Source organism: Pistacia vera, unplaced genomic scaffold (assembly GCF_008641045.1).
Source record: "Pistacia vera cultivar Batoury unplaced genomic scaffold, PisVer_v2 Contig29, whole genome shotgun sequence".
NCBI classification, from domain to species: Eukaryota; Viridiplantae; Streptophyta; class Magnoliopsida; order Sapindales; family Anacardiaceae; genus Pistacia; species Pistacia vera.
Window position 1 is genome coordinate 181,228 of NW_022196101.1, and position 11,217 is coordinate 192,444.

Genomic DNA, 11,217 nt, shown 5'->3' on the forward strand with positions numbered 1-11,217 from the left:
GATTAAGTGGTTATTTGTAGTACATTAGATCTGAAATGACTCACCATTGTGCGACTGTCGATCGAGAACAAATTGGCCGAATTCTAGTGCCTTCGACCTTGCCCATCATCACCAAATTATTCCCCTCAGCTCTCTCACTAAAACCCCTTACTAGAGCTGAGCATTTGAGACCGGGCCCAAAAAACCCAGCTCTAAAACCCGGTCCTAGGACCGGTCCTCTCAAGGACCGGACCTTTTGGGACCAAGCCTAAGGAGGAGGGCTCGGGCCCTCTACTGGGCCCCCCTTCAAGGCCCGGCCCAGGCATAGGCCCAAATTTTTTTGTATTTTTTAATATAGTCAAATTACATAAAACCCCCTATTAATTTTAAAATAAATATAAATTACAAGGACTAAAATAAAATTTTATAAAATTTATTAAAAAAAATCTTCCAGGTCTAAAAAATTTATAAAATTTATAAATTTTACCCTTAAAAAATACTAAAAACCCCCTACAAAATTTTGTTTTGCCCCCAAAATATAAAAAATTTGAAGGGGGAAAATAAATTATCCAAGCCCATGGGACCGGTCCTGGGCCCATGGGACCAGTCCCGACCAAGCCTAGGGCCTGGTCAGGGTCCTGGTTTTTCTCATGGGCCTGGGACTGGTCCCGCAAGGGACCGGTCCCTTGCCCACCTCTACCCCTTACCATCTCGCACCAATTTGCCTGCCGTTCACATGACACCGCTTTGGTTCGTTTTGGTGCAGTTCAAGCTTTTCTGGTCGAGACCGTCATCGGAAATCATCCCCGTCTCCACCAATCTCATCACCAACTTCCCATCTCTTAAACCCCCACCCTTCCTAACCTCGGTTGCTCATCAAACGTCACCGATTGAAGCCTCCTCTCCCTAAGGTTTTTTTTTATTGTGATTGATGATTTGGGTTTGATTTGTTGATTCATTGGAAGTTTGTTTGTTAGAAGACGATTGAGGAAGGTTTTTTTTTGTAGTGTTGTTGATTTTCTGATTGTCAGCTCTCCTCAACGCTCTCACCTTCCACCTCTTCCAGTGTGCACACTAGACGTTCGACAAAAAACCACACCTAGTGCCTGTCCCCTAATGCGCAGGCCCGCACACCAATCGTTGTTTGTTTGGGATTTCTGCAGTTGATTGATTGATTGATTTTCGTAATGTTTGGGTTTGTCGTTCGACTGTAGTAGCTAGGTGGTGGTGGCAGTTGCAGTGGCTGGGTGGTTGGAGATGGGGATGATTGAAGGTTGAAGGTTGAAAAAGAGTGTTACTGAAATAAATTTGAAAATAAGATGATTATTTTTCTAATTCTACTAATTTGAATGTTAAAAAATAATTTATTTGTGAAAGACAGTATGATAATACCACTTTCTATAATTGTATCAAAACCAAAAAATTAGTAATAATGTTAGTTTAAGAATGAGAACTAGAATTTAACGAAAACTTTCCTTTTCACCAAAGCTTGTTGACAGCATGTCGTTTACTCTTTGAAATAATTAATACTACATTTATAAAAAAATTTTATAAAGATCTTTATATAAAGTGGTATGGTAAAAAATAAATAGAAGAGTGAATTTAAAGAGTTTCTTTTACTTTTTTATTCATTTTTTACCATGTTACTTTATATGAAAACCTTTTGTAAAATTTCTTTATAATTATAGTTATTCTTATAAATGGTCTTACTAACTATCCTTACAATCGGCCGTGGCAGCTGACGTAACAGAGGCAACTCATTTGCCGATCACGAATCTGCCACGTTACTTCCCAAAAACTTAAAAAAGAAAAAAAAAAAAAAAATCAAGATCCCAAAATTTGAAATCTTCCCTGAAACAAATCCTACACATATACATTTCAATTTTCAATTTCCCTAAACCCAAAAAAACTCTCCCCAAATTTCCATTCAATTTTGAAAACCCTAGCCACCACATTCTCCAATCACAGCCCGTTCCCACGGCGGTCACCACAGCCACACCAGGTTGCCTGCCTCAACTCATCACTTTCTCCCATCTCAGCCGCACCAGCACCACCAATCTCAACGACACCCCAACTGACCACCACCCTAAGCGGCCATCACTTCCCCCCCGACTTTGACTTCTGCTTATCAGGTTTTCGTTTTTTTTTTTTTTTACACATCTTGCAAATTCTCTTCTGGGTTTGTCTTTTTTTTTTTTTTTTTGTTAAATGAATGCATAGTCCGATTCTCATCTGGGTATATTTTTATCAAGTTAGATGTTTATCATTCTTCTCTCTCTCTCTCTCTCTTTTTGCAAGAGATCGGAGCGAGAGAAAATATGGAGATTGCAATTTGTGGGAAACTAGCTTTTTCACCCAACACCGTCTTCAATTCCAAACCAAGTTCTTCTTTCAATGCTCTATATTTTTGGCTTTTATTTTTGTTGGATAAGTTTATTGGCTTTGATTTGATTTTAGTAACAATTACTTTTAAGTCTGTTGTTATGTTGCATGTTCAATTTTGAGTATAACAGGAAGGATTGTGTATGGCCAACTAGTTTTTAAGATGATGATGTGTTTTTATTTGAGTTTCGGGTTATTTTTGTGTTTTTTCATTTGCTGAAATGAATTTGGAGCAATGTATTGTCTTGTTTTTTAGTTTTTACTTGTTAATCAAGTTGTAGTTAGTATCTGAACAACATAGTAGTCTGTAGATTTTCTTAAATTGCCTTTTTTGAGAAAAAAAAAAAAAAAAATAGTTGATGTTTTGAGAGAAATGGAAAGAGGTGATGTGAAGTGAAGTGAGGTGGGAGGAGTTTTAGATTCTGTTTGGATACTTAAGTGAGAAGAGAAGAGGAGATCAAAAGAAGATAAATAAATATTGGTAATTTCCCCCTGCAGTCGAGGCTAGATAGATAGATTTGGAGAGACCTTTCAAAATACAGATTCCTAGTGTCCCTTAAATTGATTAATGAAGTGGGAATCGCGATATGCAAAATTATACTGTTTCTCTTTCTAATATGTTTTATTTTTTAATCTCCTGATTGGGTGTGGTAAATTTTGAGTTAGACTATTTGTCTTTTTGGTATCAAGATGATGAGGATGGTGATTAATGATAGTATGTGCAACAAGGGGACAGACAGTCTCTTTGTAGAAGGGCATATGCCAATTGGAACGTTCTCATGGCTGTTTCAGCAACATGACCAGGTAAAGGAGGGGTGTTGGAGAGGCCAGTTATAGAGAGAACCACTCCTGGCTGAGAATCCAAATTTGATCTGAGGTATTATATGCCCAATATTCTGAGTTGTTTCTTTTTAAGTGTTCCAGTGGAATATGCATTTTAATGTATCTCAAGGTAAAACCATTTATCTTAAGTCATTTTGTTCCTTTCATTCTTACAAGTTTGAATTTCTCTTTAATTATTGTGCATTTTGTTTTGTGAATATTTCTGTACGACATAGAATAGTTCTCTTTTATATAGAATCAAATGAATGGCATGCTGAAGCATTAGTGGTACTATTCTTTACTTTTTCAGGAAAAAAAAAAAAAACAATTCCACCTTATTGAGTGATACTACACAATTACAGCTAAACTAAACGGGAATATTTTGTCCAAGTATTAATGAAGGTTATACCCGGAATGACTTTGGACAATGCAGTTAATATCATGTAAAGAACACACTACAATGGATTGTCTGTTTTGATTATTTGTTCTCAAACGGATGCAGAGGATCATTGCATGCAACTAAGAGGCAATGGGCTACTGAGTTCTATTGAACCTGCAAGTGGTGGTGGTTGCTGAAGATGTAGCCCTAGTGAAAAATCCCCTGGGTTTATTCTTCCCACAAAGTCATACAAATCTGTATACAGTCCAGTCTAATATTTTATTTTTGATTTTATTTGTAATAGGTTTTTTGTGTACTTTGTTTTGGAGTTTATTGTGTGTAAGTACAATGTTGATTTTGTTATAAGGTTTGGAGTGGCTAGTCAATATTATAACATTATAGCAAAATGTAATTCGACTAGTGAATTTACAATTTTCATTTGTTGGATAAGCATTGGTCTTCGTATGAATATCCTCGGTAGCAGATATGTAGGCTCCATTTGGTACATATATTGGGAAAACTATTCTAGTTTTCCCAATAAAGTTGATACAAAATTTGTGTTTGGTTCACCTATTTTCAAAATATAATTCTAAATTATTCAATTTCTTTTAAACCTTCTAAATTTGTTGATTTAACTAAATAATCCAAAAAAAAAAAAAAAAAATTGACAAAAACACTCAGCAATCCAAATTTATTAGATTTTGGTCACCACTATCGGAAGCTGGTCAGAATCTGGTGTAATGGCGCACTGTTGGCTGAATCTGGCCGGTAGTGCGTCAATCTAGCCTTTTCTAGCCAGATCTTTGGCAGATAGTCGTCAACGACGACCATGATATGGTTGTGCGTTGATACGATGACTCCGGCTACCTTTCGGCGGTGGTGGTCAGCTGTTCGTATTTAATGAGTGGATTGAGGGTGTTTTTATTAACTTTGAATATTTTATTATAGGGGTGTTTAGTAAATAAATATACATAGGGGGTATTTTTGTTAATTTTTAAAATTCTATATCGTAATACCCACCTAATTTAATTTTTTTCAAAATATTATTCTAAAAACTACCCAATAATGAACCAAACAGAACCAAACCGTAGATTCTCATTAATGTATTTTGAATGGATAAAATCATAAAATATGATCAAGGCAGGTGATTTGTGTGGTAAATAATGGTGAATCTTTCTGAGTTAAGTGTCTGCACCAACAACACGTAGTTGTTGACTGTAAATCCACCAAAGGTTTTGCCTCTCTCTCTTAACTTGCTGAGGTGGATCACCATTTCATTGTGTGCCACTTGATACCATTTTCCAAATCCAAAAGAAACAGAGTACTGCGTGCGTTTGTTTAGTTATTCACTTATTTGGAGTAGTAATTTTAAAATATTATTGTTAGGTAGAGTTGGGTGGCTATTACGAGATAGAATTTGAAAATTAAAAATAGTTGAATAATTTAGGATATAATTTTGAGAATAGAGAAACAAATGATGATTTGGAATATGGATATGATAGGGAAACAAATGCGTATTTTAGTTATTTGGAGTAGTATTTTTGAAATATTATTGTTAGGTAGAGTTTAGTGGTTATTACGAGGTAGTGGATGATTATTACGAGGTAGAATTTGAAAATTAAAAATAGTTGAAAAATTTGGAGTAGTATTTTGAGAATAGGGAAACAAATGTGCATTTTGATTTGGAATACAAATAGGATATTTAAACAAACGAACCAGATGCATTTGTTTTAGTATTTTTGAAAAAGTAAGAGTTGGGTGGTCGTAACGAGGTAGGATTTAAAAATTAACAAAAACACCTCATATGTTTGTTAATTTACTAAACACCCTTGTGATAAAAATATAAAAAATTATAAAAACACCCCCACTCACCCATTAAATACCAGCAGTCGGCTACCATCACTGGAGGGTGGCCGGAGTCACCGTATCGGTGCACGACCGGTTGGATCTGACCAGTCATGGGCTGAGATGGCCTTTTCTAGCCAGATCTAGCCGCGTTTGGTTGTCAACGACGGCCATATCAGCCATATTATATCAAATTCCAACCACCTTCTGATGGTGGTGGCTAGAATCTGACAAATGTGGGTGGGTGAGGATGTTTTTATTAATTTCTAAACTTTTTTTAGGGGTGTTTAATTAAATTAACAAACTTAAAGTTTTAAAAGTAATTGAATAAAATAGATTATGATTTTCTGAATAGGGAAACAAATGTATATTTTCAGAATTATAGGAATAAGATAGTGTAAAAATATTAAAACAAGTGGAGTTTTAAAATCTTATAAAGATTTATGTATAATTTAATGTGAAAATAAATAAATAAAAAAGTAAATATAATGAGTTTGTATATAAATTCTTTGTAAGATTTGTTTGTGTATATAATATTATTGTTTTTTTATTACGGTACTGGTAGCTGTTGTTACTGTAGTCATTTAGTACAATAATACTATTCCAAACAAGTGATCACAACAAGTTCTATTATACATTACACAAATTGTTGGTAAAATTTGTCCGTGCATCTAATATTATTGTTTTTAATTGCGATACTGATAGCTGCTGTTACTGTAGTCATTTAGTACAATAGTACTATTCCAAACAAGTGATCACAACAAGTTTTATTATACATTCTTACTACAACTGGTAAATCAAGCTCACTTCATCACGACCACACATCTTTCCTTCACTCTCACGAGTAACCCATTTTTCATTTTTATTGTCAAAGATAACAGCCGCTCCTGTCCTTATCCTGTACGTCGATCACAAACCTCTCAATCACAGATACTGCAACTGATTTCATCTGAATATACGCCATATCTTTCCCCAAACATATTCTCGGTCCGGCATGAAAAACCGGGAACCGAAACATGTTCTCTGGCCGATATATTCCATTTTCAAGCCACCGTTCCGGCAAATATTCATAGCAATTCTCGCCCCAGATGCTCTCCATTCGACCCATCGCATATGTAATATTGTAATGAACCATCCTTCCCCGATAAATGTGCCGTCCGGCAACATATCGTTTTTCATGCACTCTTTCGTATCGTTCGGTACCGGTGGGTACAGCCGCATCGCTTCAGATATCGCTGCATGTAAATAATTCATGTCTCCCAGCTCTTCAAAACTGTAAACATCGCCGATACTTTTCCCGTTTCTGGTCCGAATTGACTCCAGCTCCTTCAATATCTTTTCCTCAACGTTTGAGTGAGAAGATAGTAGCCAAAAGAACCAAGTTAAAGCCGTTGATGTTGAGTCGCGTCCTGCAAGAATGAAGCTGATGACGATATCTCGGAGAAATTCGGGCGAGTTTTCGTTATTTCTCATAAACCGCGACAGTCAATCTTCACCCATAGTCTCCAGTCTTGAACGAATAATATTATTAGCAAATTCATGAACTAATGCAATGGATTTTCTCATCAGTCGTTCTGATCCAATGTTAAAGAACCTCTTGATTTTCCATATGAATGCCGATACAGACAAGAATCGGTCCGCACTGAGTGTGGTTCCATAATCAAAAGCGCGCATGAACTCGGAATGAGCGGTTCCATCTTTATCGAGAAAGCCCGGATCAACGTTAAACGCTACTTTACAAATGTTATCAAATGCAAACCGCTCTAAAATATCTTGTAAATCCAACACTTGTTTTGATTCGGAGGCTTTTCTTAAAATGGGAACTAACCTTGAAAAGATCTCGCAGGTAACATTTTCTGTAACAAAATTTCGAAGCGATTTTGGGTTGAATTCATAGCCGGCAATTTTCCTCTGGACTTTCCATAACTCTCCATCGGAGTTAAAGATTCCTCGACCGAAGAAATATTCAAGAAAGGAGATGAATTTTTCGCCTTTCGGGTAGTTCTCGAAGTTGGTTTTGAGAATATACTCGATGTTTGAGGGATTGGCCGTCGCAAATTGACTGGACGGTATAAGGAAGCAGTGCGGGAGGGGCAGCGTTTGAGGATTTCAGCTGTCCAGTCAAGGAATCGGTGCCGGTTTTTGATGAAATCGGGTATGAATCCTAGTATAGGGTAATGTTTGAAGCCGTTACTTATGGGTTTTTTGTATGAAGTGTGAAAGTAGAAGTAGAAGAGAAAGAGTAAAGGAAAGAAGAGAAAAGTTTGCAGAGAGAAGAGTTCCATGTTTTCTTAGAGCTGGACTGAAATTAAGATATCGTATGGAGAGGGTGGTGATCCATATAAGGACAGCTATTATTCATGCAGAAAATCAGCACCAGAATTCGTAACTGCATCTGACACATTTAATTGTTTTTTATCAGCTAGTTTGGGAAATCTGTACAGCTCATACTTTCCTACATTTACACATATGTTGTTATACGTTATCATAAGTTTAGGAGTAATTTAAGTTTCTCAAATCTGTATTTATACGTCCTCTTTTAATAGAAAAGTGTGAATCATTTTTCTCCATTCTTGTTCAAACTTCTATAATTCAGAGTACTTGTAAGAACATATAATATTAAATTGATAGACTATTTTTAAGAAAAGTTAACATTGTTCGTATTTAAGACATCATCAACCGTGTGAAATTAATTCTCAAATTATTTTTTATATATTAATTAATTTATTTTGAGTTATTGAAATTTAATATTTGTATTGTAGTAAAGTTTTTTTTTTTTTTTTTTAAATTTTTCATATTTTTTTGAATTATATAATTATTATAAATATTAATATAAATCAAATCAAATTAACATAAATACTAATTAAAAAAAATTAAATAATCAAAATAAGAAAATAAAAGATATTTTGATGTGGATGAATAGGGCCACACCGAACTTCTAAAATTTAGTGGAGCAAAATTTGAACACCATGTAGGTGGAGGTTGGTGTCCGTTTTCGTAACAATTGAGGAGTATCCTTGTCAATAAAACAAAAATATATGACACATTTTACATATGTTGGCTTGACATGAAACATATTTTTTTGTGGTTATAGTTTTTTAATATTAATTCCATAAAAATAGTTTTTCCTACGTGAATAGTATGATATTTGTCAACAGGGCATATAAATTAATCAGGGTATAGTAAAAGTTTTAGAGAATTTATTACTAATAATATAAATATCATAACTAAAAAACCATTATTAATTTATTAAGAGATGAAGAGTAGGGCAGAAAATTTTAAGCTAACCCAATTTAACGTTTACTACACCTAGCGTGACACATGGGATATAGGGAGACAATGTCTCTAACAACCCTTATCAATTTGCATTTCACTACTGAAGCAATAGGAGATTAATCAGGTTCTGCCTATTACTCTTATGTTTTATCAATTTTATGTCTATGTTTGTTTTATATTAAACATTTGTAGGCGCCTGGGAGCACTCACATTCTGCCAAGTAGACAAAGAAAATATGAACCCTTTCTAGTTATGTAGCAATGTTTAATATTAAGATAGTCAAAATAAATTAGGTACACTGATGAAAATCTCTTGTCTGCAATAATGGCCAGTTTTAGGCCTTGAAAAATTCTCTTGTTTCTCAGCAAAAAGGCCTCGAAGGATGCTAGAGACATACCGCCTAATACTTCGTTTCCATTGAACATAATTCTGTTTTTTCAATAGCTTTTTATCAATAATCTCAGTAGAGGAGTGGACTAAAATTTCAGTCACTACCTGTTTACCTTCCTTTGCCATAACTTAATCAAACCAACAATGAATTCTCCATCAAGCTCACAAACAAGATCATCTCCAATCACTAATATCCAGCAAACCCAAATTACCAATTCACAGCTCAAATCCAACACTACAACTAGAACGGTCATAAAAAAAAACACGACAATCGAAAATTATAGAATAATATAAACAGATCACCAACAAAAAATCATGACTGAAAACCAAGAGACGCAATAAACTTGGTCGCTGAAAGAAGTAATAGTGTTACCGTGAACAGTGTCACGTGTACAATGTTGTCGTGAATAGTGCCATCGGCCACTAGAACAAAACCATAAGATCGGTGCTCCGATACCATGTTATAAAATATTCTGCCTATTCTCATTAATTTAAAGATAACACACCCTAATATATATTTACACTACATCACAATTACACATATACCCTTAACTATACATATAACTTATATATGTTATTTTCTATGGATAACTAACTTTCTTGTGATTGGGGGTGATTTCAAAGCGTTAGACATGATTTGTGATAATTAATAAAATCAACAATTTCTTTTCTTACTACTTATTTTGATTATGTATTTTATTCTCTGTTATTAATGCTTTAGTAGATTTCCTTGATTATTTAAGTGCGCAACTGACTGATTGAGTTAACCTATTATTACCAATTTGGATTGTTAAGTAAGTAATCGCTTATTTAATCTAGAAATGTAATAGTAAATTGCTTGCAATGAGAATAAACACTCAAGATATCTAAACCGAGCTAGTGAATTTAGCCTTGATTCAGTATGTTTCTCACCTCTTAATACTTTTATTAAATTAAATTTAGAGAGCTTATTCTAGGTTGTTTGCTATAGATAGAGAATTAGGTTAAGAGGTTGTTTAATCCAATGACACAGTAAAGAGAAATTGAATTTATCAAGCTTGTGATATTTTCTAAGCTATTATAGTCAAAAGGATAGGAAGTGCTTTTGTTAATTTGTAATACATGTTTAGTGGTGATGAACGATCCTTCAATCTCGTTATTCTCATATGCTTTTGGCCTTGAATTTAATTTGTTTGCTTTTAATTAATTGTTTTTATTTTCTGCACTATTAATCAAAGAAACCCCCTATTTAGCAAATAATTAGTTAGTTTTAAAAATCTTAGGCGAGAAAAACCCTTGTTGGCTCTGTGCTAACGAACTACGTACATTTTAGTGGAATGTAAAATTGATTGTTGCTTTTGCATGCATTAACCAAATTAGATATATAGGTTTGTTTTCGCCACTATCCCTTCCACATATAAGAAAGAACAACAAATTGTTTCTAAGAAACTATATAACTATTGGTTATTATTAAACCTTCATTGACACGATTAATTTGATTTTCATAAAGCGGAACATGCTTAAACAATAAAGAGGAATATAGTCTAGCCAGGGGCGGACCCAGGCCATTTGAGAGTAGGCCTGGGCCTACCCTCAAATGAGTAAATAAAAATTTTAAAATTTTTACTTTTAATTTTATGGGATACCCAAATCATGAGTGTGAAGAATCCAAGAACAGAGGGCATTTTCATTTTTCACTACCATATTTTATGCAACAAAAGCCACCGCAACTTTAATGATACAAAAACGCCTCTGCAATACACCATCTCTTCCTCTTAACTCATAAGCTTTTGCAGAAACAATTTAAGTACTCATTCCTAACAATGATGTCCTTTGAAATTTAGTAAAAACATTCAACTTTGACAATAATTCTCCTGAAGTTTTACAGATTATCATAAAGTTCTCCTAAAATTCATCAAGAGTAAACTTTATAATATTAATCAAAACCCACTTCTACAAATGACCTTTACCAATTTTCTGAAATAAAAACAAAAAGGCAAAAACTTATACAGATAATTGAAAGAATGAATCATTATTTCAAAACCAATAATTGTCAATTTTGTGCAACTATACAAGACCTAACCTTTGAACACAAACTCACGCTCGCTCTTCTCTTCAACTTCAACCTCTAAATTCTAAGGTATTCGCTCTTTTCAATTGTTTCT

At 34.3% G+C, this 11,217-nt stretch overlaps 1 long non-coding RNA gene and 1 pseudogene across 2 annotated transcripts; one reads left to right on the forward strand and one right to left on the reverse strand.

The window, feature by feature from the left end:
• The first annotated feature begins 1,733 nt into the window (after positions 1 to 1,733).
• Positions 1,734 to 3,998, forward strand: LOC116134559. Of its 2 annotated transcripts, none has more exons than XR_004128764.1 (3): positions 1,734 to 2,111; positions 3,052 to 3,585; positions 3,686 to 3,998. It is a non-coding gene; the product is annotated as an uncharacterized LOC116134559 (long non-coding RNA). The 2 variants fall into 2 exon arrangements; XR_004128763.1 differs by having other exon boundaries at positions 1,740 to 2,111; positions 3,052 to 3,313; positions 3,494 to 3,998.
• Positions 3,999 to 6,105: 2,107 nt separating this feature from the next.
• LOC116134639 lies at positions 6,106 to 7,692 on the reverse strand (annotated as a pseudogene).
• Positions 7,693 to 11,217: the final 3,525 nt, after the last annotated feature.